Source organism: Neomonachus schauinslandi, chromosome 6, assembly GCF_002201575.2.
Source record: "Neomonachus schauinslandi chromosome 6, ASM220157v2, whole genome shotgun sequence".
Taxonomy (NCBI): domain Eukaryota; kingdom Metazoa; phylum Chordata; class Mammalia; order Carnivora; family Phocidae; genus Neomonachus; species Neomonachus schauinslandi.
Window position 1 is genome coordinate 36,435,187 of NC_058408.1, and position 14,338 is coordinate 36,449,524.

The 14,338-nt window shown below is 38.4% G+C and overlaps 1 pseudogene; it reads right to left on the reverse strand.

The window, feature by feature from the left end:
- Positions 1–827: 827 nt before the first annotated feature.
- On the reverse strand, positions 828–2,620 carry LOC110573915 (annotated as a pseudogene).
- Positions 2,621–14,338: the final 11,718 nt, after the last annotated feature.

Here is a 14,338-nt window from a genome sequence, read left to right on the forward strand (position 1 = left end):
CCATGACTTATTTATTTTATAACTGGAAGTTGGTACCTTTTGTACTTTTTGACCTCCATCAACTACTTCACCTATCCCCACCCCTCGCCTTTAACAACCACTGATCTCTTCTCTGTGAGCTTGGTTTTTCATTTGGTTTTTCATTTGTTTTTTGAGTTTTTTAGATTCCACATATAAGTGAGATCATAAGTGAGATCATTTGTATTTCTCTGACTTATTTCACTTAGCACAATGCCCTCAAAGTCCATTCATGCTGTCGCACATGGCAAGACTTCATTCTTTTCTGCTTAAGATTTATTTATTTAGGGGGCGCCTGGGTGGCTCAGTCATTAAGCATCTGCCTTCAGCTCGGGTCATGATCCCAGGGTCCTGGGATGGAGCCCCCCATCGGGCTCCCTGCTCAGCGGGAAGCCTGCTTCTCCGTCTCCCACTCCACCTGCTTGTGTTCCCTCTCTCGCTGTGTCTATCTGTCAAATAAATAAATAAAACCTTAAAAAAAATTATTTATTTATGTGAGAGAGAGAGAGAGACAAAGAGAGACAGAGAGCGGCGGGGAGGGGCAGAGGGAGAAGTCTTAAGCCGACTCCGGGCTGTGCGCTGAGCCTGAGGCAGGGCTCGATCTCGCCACCCAAGATCATGACCTGAGTGGAAACCAAGAGTCTGCAGCTTAACCAACTGAGCCACCAGGCACCCCAAGACTTCACCTTTTTTATGGCTGAATAATAGTTCCTTGTATATATACACCACATTTTCTTTCTTTCTTTTTTTTTTTTTTTGTATTTTCAGTTTTACTATAAAAATGCACACAAAACAAAAATTGCCGTAAGCTATTTCTTGGCTCTGCTTGCACTCAGCACTTGCATTTGAGCAGCTTTCTTTGCTTTTACCATCTCAACAAGTTCCTTACACCGTTTCAGGCCATCCTTTGTCCTGCCAGGCACTGTTTCTGCTATGTGTTCCTATCTCTCTGGTGTATTTACTGGGTATGTTTTCAAAGCTTGTTCCAAAAGCTTCTGTTCTTCTGTTGTCTGAGGGGTGAAATCTCTGTGTGGACCTTCCAGGAGTTCTGAAGGTGTTGCATTGTCTGCTTGAGGCACCACTCCATGTTCTTTTCAAAATTTATCAAAAGCCTTTTTCTGTATGAGATCTTTTTGATGAGGGTCAAGTTTTTGAAGACTCTTTACCAGTAACAACTTCGGCAGTTCTCTTGACTCCAGAAGAAGGATGTATGTTCATCCTTACTAGGATGTAGCAATTACTTCCCATGCTGAATTTGTTCCAGCAGGAAAGAGGTCCAATTAGTTAGTAACTGCAGATCGTCTTCTGACCAATTTTTACTGCCATTTCTACTTCTCCAGTTGCTTTGTCTGGGTTCTTAGATGCTATTGTATGCAAACTTCAGGTTTTGCTCTCTTTTCTCACTTGTTAACATTTATTTCTTCTGTTTTTCCAGAAGAGCCTTTCCTACTTCTTTAGTGGGTAGTGTTTCATTCAAACACTGTAAGCTTGCTAGTTCAAGCCAATTACAATTTTTTTTCCAGTTCTTCCATCATTTGAACCTGCTCTGCCTCATTGTCAGAAAAGTGATTCCAGGTCTTATGTGAGTTTTGAAGTTTTTGCCTTTCCTTTTTAATGGATTTTTTCTGGATATCTTTTTCCTTCTTAGCCAATAATGCTTGTTGTCTGACTTCCTCCTCTTCTTTCTCTTTGGCTAACCAAACAGCTTCCAGTTCAGCTTGTCCTTGTTTTTCTTTAGTTTTTCACTCCTTCCATTTTGCTTCTGCTTTGCCTTTCTTTTCTGCTTCTTTCGTGGCTTTTCTTCTTCCTTAATTATGTTTTTGTTTTATTTTTATCCTTGGATCACAGCATTATCAACTAATGTTCTTATTCTGTTCATTTCTTTTTTTTTTCCTTTCTGCCCTTGTTGCTCTGTTCTGCTTTTCAATCCATCTCCTCTCATCATGACATTCTGCTTTTTCCTTTTCTTCTTCATTTAAATAAGAAAATTCTCTCCAAGAATCAAAATTATATCCAAAAGAATGAAATGCATCTATATCTTCTAATGATGAATCCATAACACCAAGTTTAGGGACTTTTTTTTCTGTTTATTTGACCATCTGGAATTCCTTTCAAACACTGGGGAAAACACATCAAAGAAAGTGTCCTTTGCTTCGCTTTTGGAAGAAACCAAGTTATCAAAAGTAGGATCTACACTGTGGAATGCTTATCTTTTCACTGGATCAGATAGCATCTCATAAGCCTTAGTTATGCAAGTGAAGTAGTCGTTATCTCCTTTCTTTATTGGTTCACCAGCTGCTTTCCATTTGTCGGGGTGATGTTTTAAAACCATTGCCTTATCTTCTAGTCTTTTTTGGGATCAAGTGTTTTCAACCTGGGAAACTCTTCTAACTACAACTCTTCATCTTCTGATTCTTCTGATAACTCTTTTTATCTTCCGGTTCCTGAAAAGAGGCAGAAGCATTTTGTTTCTCCTCTTAACAAAAGCCTCAAACCACATTCCCAGAGGTTCAGCCTGACCTGGTGTGGAGGCAGAGGTCAGAGCGTGGGTGATGGCGGTGCCGTGGCCGTGGCCGTCTGTAGCTCTAGGCAGGGGCAGCATGAGGGCACCAGGCTACACCACATTTTCTTTATCCATCCATCCATTGACAGACACTTAGGTTGTTTCCATATCTTCATTATCGTAAATAATGCTGCCATGAACTTGGGGGTGAATATATCTTTTCAAGTTGCTGTTTTCATTTTCTTCAGATAAATACCCAGAACTGGAATTGCTGGATCCTACGGTAGCTCTATTTTTATTTTTTTTTGCAGAAACTTCATACTGTTTTCCATAGTGGCTGCACCAACTTCCATTCCCACCAGCAGTGTACAAGAGTTATGTATTCTCCATATCCTCACCAACACTTGTTATTTCCTCTCTCTTTCATAATAGCCATTCTAACAGGTGTGAGGTGATATCTCATTGTGGTTTGATTTGCATTTCCCTGATGATGAGTAATGTTGAGCAAAAGGGACAGGTACATTATAAATTGGCCATCTTTGTGTCTTCTTTGGAAAAATATATTCAGATCTTCTATTTTTTAATCAGATTGTTTTTGCCATTGAGTTGCATGAGTTCTTTACATATTTTGGATATTTGCTGTTTATCAGACACATGATTTGCAAATATTTTCTCCCATTCAGTAGGATGCCTTTTCATTTTGTTGATGCTTTCCTTTGCTGTGCCTATATCCCTTTGACATGGTCCTTCATTCCTAGAACACTTACTCTCTGGCTCAATAGGATATCCCAAAAGTTTCAACTGAGCCCTGGAATCAGTCATCTCTAGAAAGCTCTGATACTTTTTGTAGAAAATGACATTTAAAAACCTTAATGAAAAGTGTGCTCATTGCTATTGGGGTGGAGAGGGGATGCTACTGCAAGGCCGTCATACATACACATTGCACACCTGTATCTATTTCTTTATTTTATTAATTTAAATTATTATATTTATTGAAATCATGAGTTCACACAGATAACAACCAATTCCAACCTAACACCACAGTGTTCATTCTAGTTTTCTCCCTTTCCATTAGATAGTGAAAATCCTGACTCCCATTTTTCTTGTTATCTTTATCTTTTTTATTAACCCCCCCCATTTGTAATCCATTTCCCATATTGCCACCATCTTTTCCCTATATAGACAATGTCTTTATTCTGCTCAGGCTCTGACACCTCATGGCCAGGCTTCCCTATACACACGGGTGCTCTTTTCACCCAGCTTGGGCTCCGACACTGCTCTAGGGTGCCCCGTCATGTGAACACCCTCCTTACCCAGCTCTGGCTCCCCACACACCACCCACCTCACAATGTCCACCTTAGTCTGACTTTAATATCTGAGCTTTTCAGAAAGGAGAAAAGAAGCCAACTGATACATTGTCAAATGCTATTTTAAAACATGGGAATTGTTCCAGAGAATAAGAAATCACCAGAAACTTTCATTTGAAACTGCTAGAAAAAGATTTACAGCAAATTAAAGCATTATTTTTTAATGAATTCTAACCATGAAGAAAATGTTTATTTCCCATGAAGATCTTATATCAACCAATAAGCAAAAATGTATTCATCTTACGCTACTTTGTGAAACTTCCCCTAACATATACATGACCCAGTGCAAGAGTACAAATGTAGACTCACATAACAACAGAAGAAATACTGGAAAGTTCTAACTCCCATTAATAAGCTTTTAAATAAAATATGTTCTATTCTCTTAGCTTGACAAATTATCTTTCATAACAAAAGTTTTTAAATGTATGAAACTATGTTTTTTATATGAGCAAAAGTCAGCTAAATATCAAAAACAACTGAATTTAGTTACTGCTGCATGTCTTGGGTGTTCCATTGATGAGTCAGTGATAACTGATGAGTAACAAAACATTCATTAATTACATTTATTCCATGAAATTTACTTTTCTAGTTTCCATTCTAGCAAAATCACTAATTATGTGGTTATAATCAAGATTTTTTACATAGTTTACTTCTACTCTAAGTCATTTCTAATTAGATGGACTTTCTTGAACCAGAGATGTTCCTATATAAGTTGTTTGCTTGATTGTTACTAATTTCAATTTGGAGAAACTTTGCTGAAACAACAGCAACTAAAGTAAAATCTCTAAAGCATTACGTAGATTCAGAAACAAGTCATGAGCTTTTTGTATCATACTCAAACATTATAATAAAGCTATAGATGAAAATTTATTATAATTGCAAAATACTACAAAATATTTTAATTTCACCATATAAATCTTTATCATCTAATAGTTTTTATCATCTCTTAAATCAATATCTATATCCGAACTTTAATATAAAGTATCAGTTATTACACATGTTATATCTAGACCTACATATATATCAATGTAAGAGTAATTTGAATCATTTAATATTACACAGATGTCATGTTCAGTTGTTGTAAGCAAGTAAGGAAATGGATACTAGGCAGTATTGGAATATGATAATTCATTATGTGAAAATCCATCGTATTCATGTTATCCCATAATACGGTAGAAAGGTAGAAATTGGCAAGTTAATTAATTTGCTTTTTTCTCCTTACCTAAGCGCTTCTACTGCTCAAATGCTTCACTCAGAAGTGTTTGTTTCTAATGCGGGCGGTGGCGCAATCTATAATCATTCCCACTCAGACACAGTCATTTTGTATTTTGAGGACACAGAGCAGGGGATGAAGAGGTGAATGCCGTTAGTCTCAAGAGGGGCTGTTCAGGATTACAGGTCATGCCGTGTCACAGTTGAACTCATCTCTTGTGTGACACGCAGTCCACACATCTATATTTGTGTGTGTGATAAGTGAAGCCCTCTGAGGCATAGCCGAGGCCACCTTGCTGGAGTCTAAGGACAGTAACGCTACGCTGCCTGTAGGTGTTAAGTACTATACAAAGTAACAGATGAAGTTATAAGACATGGCCGATCTCTTTATAAGTTGGAAATCTAAAAGGGGGGTGAACAGTGGGGGGTAGGAGTGCTAGGATCCATAAAGTGAACAAACACAATAAGACTGAAAGGTGCCCAGATGTCAGGAAATAGGAGGCACTTTGTACATATCACCCACTGAATCCCCCTAAGTGCCAGACCGTCCCAAGGACAGGGCCTGTCTCAGTAGCCACGGAGCTACAAAATCAATGCACAATAAATGTCGAGGATGAAAGAAAGGAGCATATGGCCCCTGAGTTGATTAACTCAAGCTTCTACTGCCTTAAAAATAGTTCTTCTCACCCCCGATTTGTCCTTCACTTCTTTCTTTCTCCTACCTGCCCTCTTAATTCTTCTTTACCCCTTCAAAGGCATAACCTTAGAAGTTAAGCTTATGCACTTTCCTAGATTTAAGATGCCAATGCATGTTTGATACTGTCCTTCCCACTTGACTTTCTTGTAATTAACATTTACCATGGGAGTGTTGTACATACTAGTAGACACATTTAACAATTTAACTGACATCAGGGAATTTTTTTTCCTATGCATCCTACGTGATTTCATTTCTGTTGATGAAGGTTCTGACAAGGAAGTGAGGCACAGTAATCCTTAACTTTGTTAGAGATGTTTTTACAACAAAGTAACATCCTTGAGATGATTTTCCAGACCCATTAAAAATGGGAAGTCTTAATCATGCCCAGTATCTACGAGAAGAGAAATAGCTAATGTGGAATGAACCCAAATTGTTCTTCATCTGTTGTGGAATGGAGCTACATACACACAATCCTCACACAAACACTCGCAGGCATGCTCTAATTCACCCTCTTAAATGCCTGATATTTGATCCTATCTTGGTTAGCTCTGCTTGCTTTAATTATGATCAAAAGCGGGGAGTTGAGAAATAATCCAGATATTTGTCAAGCACCCACAAAGTTCATGGTACCATATGAGGTCCTTGGAACATAGTGTACAGAGGAGACAGTCGTATTCTTCAAGAGTGTATAATCTAAGAAGAAAGGAAATAAGAACATACAATTACAGTAACTACAAAATGAATAGGTCAAAGACTGCATTTCCAAGTTAGAGAATGGGTTGAATCAGTTCAAGTCTTACCAAAATGCTGGTTTGCACAAAAGCATACACAAAAGGAAAGAAAGAAGCCAACTGAGAGCACGATACATTTGACTTAACTTTTTAAAATTAAGGTAAAATTTATGTACAGTGAAATGCATAGATATTAAGTATACAATTCAGTGGGTTTTAGCAAAAGTACATACTCGTGTAACAAAATAGCAATTATGATACAGAGTATTTCCATCACCCCAGAGAGTTCACTAACATCTGTAGGATCTTATATAGTGATAGCCCCTCTTTAATCGCTGATTTTAGTAATTTGTATTTCTTCTCCTTTTTTCTTGGTCGTTTTATTATTTCTTTCAAAAATCCAACTTTATTCATTATTCTCTGTTGTTTATATATTTTCTGTTTTATTGATTTCTGCTCTTTATTTTTTTTTCCTTGTACTTTTTTTTACTTTAATTTGCTCCTTTTTCTAGCTTCTTAAGGTAGAAACTGAGGTCATTGATTTGAGAATTTGCCATTTTCTGACATAAGCATTTTTAAAAAGTAAAACATTTCCTCATAACTTTTTATGTATTTGTTATTGTCATTCAGTTTGAATATTTTCTACTTTCCCCTATGATGTTTCCTGACACACGGCTTATAGAGAAATGAGTTGTTTAATTTCCAAATATTGGGAGTTTCTTTAGGTATTTTATTTGTTATTAATTTCTAATTTAATTTCATTATGTTTTTTTCTAAATATTTATTTATTTATTTATTTATTTATTTATTTATTTGTCAGAGAGAGAGCGCACAAGCAGGGGGAACAGCAGGCAGAGGGAGAAGCAGGATCCCCACTGAGCAGGGAGACCAATATGGGACTCCATCCCAGGACCCTGGGACCATGACCTGAGCCGAAGGCAGACGCTTAACAGACTGAGCCACCCAGGCATCCCTAATTTCATTATGTTCTGAGGATATTGTCTATAAGATTTCAGCCTTTTGAAATTTATACAGAATTATTTTATGAGCTAGTATATGGTCTGTCTTGGCAACCATTCCATATTCACTTTGAAAGAATTCATATTCTGCAGTTGTTGGGTGAAATATTCTATAAATTTCAATTAACTCAAGTTGATTAACCTATCTTCTATATCCCTATTGATTTTGTCTACTTGTATTATCCACTTGTTACATTAATTACTGAGAGAGGTATGTTAAAAATTGTGCATCTGTCTCTTTCTCCCTTTTGTTCTGTCAGTTTTGCTTCACATATTTTGAAGTTCTATTATTAGGTTTATAGATACTTAAGAATTTTATATCTTCTTGATGAGTCAATCTTTTCATCATTATAAAATGTTCCCCCTTTATCTCTGGTGATGTTCTTTGAAGTCTACTTTTCATGATATTAATATAATAACAACTACTTTCTTGTGTTTGTTGCCTGCATGATCTATCTCTTCTCCTTCTTTTACTTTGAACAGTGTTTATTTTTAAAGTGCATTCTTCCGTAGACAGCTGCATATCTCTCTCTCTTCTTTTTAATCAATTCTGATCATCTTATTCTTTTAATTGCAGTATTTAATCCATTTACAGTGAATATAATTATTGATATCATTGAGACTAGGTTTACAATCTTGCTTTTAGTTTTCTATATATCCCATCTATTATTTCTTCTCTCCCTCCTTTCTTTTTCCTTTTGGCTTAATCAAATTATTTTTAATATTACATTTCAATTCTTCTATTGTTTTTTTAGCAACAAATCTTTGCATTATTTTTAGTGGTTGCTCTAGGAATTACAATATGTACCTTTAACTTACTACAGTTTAATTAGGGTTAATATTGAACACATAAAATTAAAAGAGTATACTGTACAATTCCATTCGTAGGAATATTTTGTGCCTTTTTTTGTGGAAGGTAGCTATGCTCCCCATTGCTTGGATCCCTTTTTTTTGTGATATATTTCATTGTTACTTATGTTGTAAATCTCACTATGAAATGTTATTATTTTTGCTTTAAATAATACGTTTTTAAAAGAAATTAAGCAGTCTAATGTTTACAATTAGAATCACAGAAGGAAAGAAGAGAGTGAATAGAGCAGAAAATACATTTCTTGAAGAAATAACTAAAAATTTCAAATTTCAAAATTTTCCAAGCTTTGGGAAAAACATATACTTAGGCACGTATTTATTCAAGAAGCTTAGTGAAGCCCAAGTTTGACAAAGACAAGTACACACACACACACACACACACACGAGCTGGAGAAAAAGAGATACATTATATACAAAGGAACAATGGTAAGAATGACAGCTAAATTCTCATTAAAAACAATGGAGGCCAGAATACAATGAATATCTCTTAAAGAGCTGAACAGAAAAAAAGAAAAAGCTTTTAGCACAGAATTCTAAATGCAGCAAAAATATCTTTCAAAAATAAGAGTGAAAGCCCAGTTTCCCATATTTGCAGGGTGAAGGATTCAAGCAAATCCATCCACAGATAACAATTATGAAATCTGGACAAAATTTTTTTTAAAAAACAACTATTTAAAGGCATTCAAAAAAAAAAAAACCACAAGAGGGGGGCACCTGGGTGGCTCAGTCGTTAAGCGTCTGCCTTCAGCTCAGGTCATGGTCCCAGGGTCCTGGGATCGAGCCCCACATCGGGCTCTCTGCTCCGCGGGAGGCCTGCTTCTCCCTCTCCCCACTCCCCCTGCTTGTGTTCCCTCTCTCGCTGTGTCTCTCTCTGTCAAATAAATAAAATCTTAAAAAAAAAAAAAAAAACAACACAGGAGAGTTTCCACTTGAAAATCCACAACAGAGGGGTGCCTGGGTGGCTCAGTCAGTTAAGCGTTTGCCTTCAGCTCAGGTCATGATTTTGGAGTCTTGGGATCCAGCCCCACATCAGACTCCCTGCTCAGCAGGGAGTTTGCTTCTCTTCCTGCCCCTCACCCTACTCGTGTTCTCTCTCTCTCTCACTCTCTCTGTCTCTCTCTCTCTCAAATAAATAAAATCTTTAAAAAATAAATAAATTGGTACAACCATTAAAAAAAAAAAAAGAAAATCCACAGCTGAAATAGGTAAGAATTGTGTCTGTGATGTTTCTGTCATAAAATATTCTCCCAAACTCCATATATCCAGAGGCAGAAAACTAAAGCCTTACTCATTTAGTGTGACAGGGGACAGAGTTCAAGACTGAAGGAGCAGCTAAAAATTTAGAGATGTAATCCTAAAAGGGCAAAAGTGTCAAAACCTGAGTACAAATCTGCCCATATCCCTGGCCAACCACTAGTTTATAATCACATGGGACATACCAATGGAATGTTTTAAACAGTTTTAGTCCAGTCAAGTTAACTGCTTATTAAAATAAAAACCCAACAATCCTTAGAAGAATATAAGAATATCCAGTGTTGGGTGCCTGGGTGGCTCAGTCGGCTGAGCATCCAACTCTTGGTTTTGGCTCAGGTCATGATCTTATGGGTCATAAGATGGAGCTCTATGTCAGGCTCTGCACTCAGTGGGGAGTCTGCTTGAGATTCTCTCCCTCTGCCCTTCCCCCGACTTGTGCTCACTCACTCTCTCTCTCAAAAATAAATAAATAAATCTTAAAAAAAAAAAAGAATATCCAGTGTTGATAAAATGCATTGTCTATAATATTGTTTTCAATCAAAAATTCCTAGCCATACAAAAAAACAGGAAAGCATGACACATTCAGGGAGAAAGGAAATTAATATATAGTGATTCCAAGTGGGCCTAATGTTGTATATAGAAGTCAAAGATTTCAAATCAGCTATTATAAAAAATTAAAATGTGTTCAAAGAACTAAAGGAAACAGTAGTCTCAATGCTCAAACAGATAAAGAATCTCAATAGACATGAAGAAAATATTTTTTAATAAAGAACAAATACAAATTCTAGAGTGAAAAGTAAAATAATAGAAATGGAAAGTTCACTACATGGACTCAACTTCACATTTGATCTGGTAGAAGGCGGAATCAGTGAACTTTAAAGAGATCAAAAAAATTATTCAATATGAAGAACAATGAGAAAAAAGGTTGAAGCATTTTCAAAAACCTGTCGGACAATGTAATTGGAGTTGCAAAATAAGAGGAGAGACTGCGGGACAGGAAAAATATTTGATGAGTGATGGTTGAAAATTTCCCAAACTTGGTGGAAAATATTAATTTGCATATTCAATAAGCTCAACAAACCTCCAAAACAGGATAAATGCAGTGAAAACCACAGTTAGTTAGCACACCAGTGTCAAACTGCTAAAAATCACTAACACTGTATGCTAATTATACTGGAATTTAATTAATTAATTAATGTTTAAAGCTGCTGAAAACCAAAAACAAAGAAAAATCTCAAAAACATATATTTAATCTGGTGTCCTTAAGGTAGGTAGTAGGAGAGGAAATCCAAGACCAATTACTCCAGTAATGGTTGAAAGGAGAAGCCTATACATTCATTTTAAGTCTGGTTCTCCTAAGACCAGATGATTAACTTGTACCGATTCTACCTTTATTCCTGTTATGCTTTACATGTCCTGTTACTTAATTTTAGGATTGCTCTGTACATCCTACGACTACTACTCCTTTTTTTTTTAATTAATTAATTTATTTTAGAGAGGGAGAGAGCATGGGGAGGTGTAGAGGGAGAGAATCTCAAGCAGACCCCATGCCGAGAAAGGGAGCCCAATGACAGGGAGCTCAGTCTCATGACCACGGGACCACAACATGAGCCAAAATCAAGATTCACACACTTAAACGACTAAGCCACCCAGGCATCTTACTACTCCTTTTGAACCTGTCTCTGTTAGTCAGCTCAGGTTGCTATAACAAAACACCAGAGACTGGGTGGCTTAAACAGTGCATTATTCCTCACAGTTCTAAAGGTGGGGAAGCCTAAGATCAAGGTGCTAGCAGATTTAGTTCCCAGCAAGAGCTCTCTTCCTGGCTTGTAGATGTCTGTCTTCTTGCTGTGTCCTCATGTGGTGGTGAGAAAAAGAACTCTAGTGTCTCGGCCTCTTTTTATAAAGACACTAATCCCATCACAAGGGCCTGCTCTCATGACCTCATCTAAACCTAATTACCGCCCAAAGACCACACCTCCAAATACCACCACATTGGGTATTTTGGAGGGACACAAGCATTCAAGCCCTAACACTATCATTGGTCCTCTTAAAGCAATCAAAACACTTAATCGCTCTGCTACTTTTGATGAAGTTTTAGTTAAGTCTTCAGCATTTAAAAAATAAACTCCTTGGACTTCTCTTAAGGCAAACCACTAAATTTTATCTGTTTCTTTGTTTATTTGAGAAACAAGATGCCCTTGAAGACTTGAATTTAGGAACAGTGGTAGGAGGAAGGCTGACATCTAACACAGGACTTTTAGACAGCTGTCACACATTCCAGATTGGTTCTTTGACTTTCTTTTCCTTCTTTTATCTTTTTCTGGATCACTATCTTGGGAGTTGGAATAAGAATATGGTTTAACATAATGTTAGAATGGGTACGGGGGAAAGACGGCGGAGGAGTAGGGGACCCTATTTAAACTGGTCCCCGGAATTGAGCTGGATATCTACCAGACCACTCTGAGCACCCACGAAACCAGCCTGAGATGTAAGAAGATCTGGATCTCTACAAACAGAATATCGCAGGCGGTTGGTTTTGAGGTAGGAAGCGGGGAGCCGTGAATCCGCGGGCAGATACTGGAGGATAAATGGCAACAGGAGGGTGCCTGACCGTGGGGATCCTACACCGCTGGTGAGCGACAGCCTCACGCACTGCGGACGGGCACAGACTCGCAGACCGGTAGCGGTGGGGAAAGGACTTTAGGGCAGCCCCCGGGGGCAGAAACCCAGAACGGTGGGGTCACATGCGCGAACTGGGAGTGGCTGGTGGTTTTAGAAGCACAAAGGGCAGAGATGTGCCCCGACCTGGAGGCAGGACTGGGGGTGCTGCAGAGGGGTGCACAACTCAGGACGCTGCAGTTTATAGCAGCACAGACAGAAATGGAGATGGTGTGGCCTGGAGAGCTCACTGAAGAACAGACTGCAATCTCTCTGCTCTGAGGCAGAGGGTTGGAAACGGTCTCTTCTGCTCTGACTCGTGGAAGAGACGCGGAAAGCCGCCAGGAAAAGGTGCCAGAGAACAAAAGCCCCCAAAACTGATTCCAGCTGAGCTCATCCCCTGCCACAGGGGGGCAGGGCAACTCCGCCCAAACAGGGTTGCCTGAGTAACAGCGCGTCAGGCCCCTCCCCCAGAAGACAGGCTGGGAAAACAAGAGGCCAGCAACGCTAAGGTCCCAAGAAAACAGGTGCATCTTGCTTGGGTTCTGGTGAATAATTTGCATGAACAGAATGACTAGGAGGAGGAGCCCCAAAATAGAAAAGACTCAGAGATTATGACTTACGCTGCAGATTTACAAATGGATGCAGATATAACCAAGATGTAAGAGATGGAATTCAGGCTAGCAATTGTAAGACAATGGCTAGAATGGAGAAATCAATTAGTGGCAACATAGAGTCTCTAAGGGCAGAAATGAAAGCTGAATTGGCAGAATGTAAAAATGCTATCAGTGAGATCCAATCCAATCTAGATAATCTAACAGCTAGGGTAACTGAGGCAGAAGAGCGAATAAGCGACCTGGAAGACAATATAATAGATAAAAAGGGAAAACAGGAGGCCAGGGAAAAACAACTCAGAATCCATGAAAATAGAATCAGAGAAATAAGTGACACCATGAAGCGTTCCAATGTCAGAATAATTGGAATCCTGGAGGGAGTGGAGAGAGAGAGAGAGGACTAGAAGATGTATTTGAGCAAATCGTAGGTGAGAACTTCCCTAATCTGGGGAATGAAACAAACATTCGTGTCCTAGAGGCAGAGAGGACCCCTCCCAAGATCAAGGAAAACAGGCCAACCCTCAGCATGTAATAGTAAAACTTGCAAATCTTAGAACCAAGGAAACCATCTTAAGGGCAGTTAGGGGGAAGAGATTCCTTACGTACAGAGGGAGGAACATCAGAATAACATCAGACCTATCCACAGAGACCTGGCAAGCCAGAAAGGCCTGGCAAGACATATTCAAGGTACTAAATGAGAAGAATATGCAGCCAAGAATACTTTATCCGGCAAGGCTGTCATTTAGAATGGATGGAGAGATGCAGAGTTTCCACGACCAGCAGAAACTGAAAGAATATGTGACCACTAAGCCGGCCCTGCAAGAAATATTAAGGGGGGTTCTATAAAAGGAGAAAGGCCCCAAGAGTGATATACAACAGAAATTTACAGGGACAATCTATAAAAACAACGTCTTCACAGGCAACATGATGACAATTAATTCATATCTTTCAATAATCACTCTCAACGTGAACGGCCTAAATGCTCCCATAAAATGGCACAGGGTTGCAGATTGGATAAAAAGACAGGACCCATCCGTATGCTGCCTACAAGAGACCTAAAGATACATCCAGACTGAAAGCGAAGGGATGGAGATCCATCTTCCATGCCAGCGGAACTCAAAAGAAAGCTGGGGTAGCAATTCTTATATCAGACAAATTAGATTTTAAAACTAAAGTCTGTAATTAGAGACACAGAAGGACACTATATCATTCTTAAAGGGTCTATCCAACAAGAAGATCTAACAATTGTAAATATCTATGCCCCCAACATGGGAGCAGCCATCTACATAAGCCAACTGTTAACCAAAATAAAGAGTTATATTGATAACAATATGTTAATTGTAGGAGACCTCAATACTCCACTCTCAGCAATGGACAGATCATCTAAGCAGA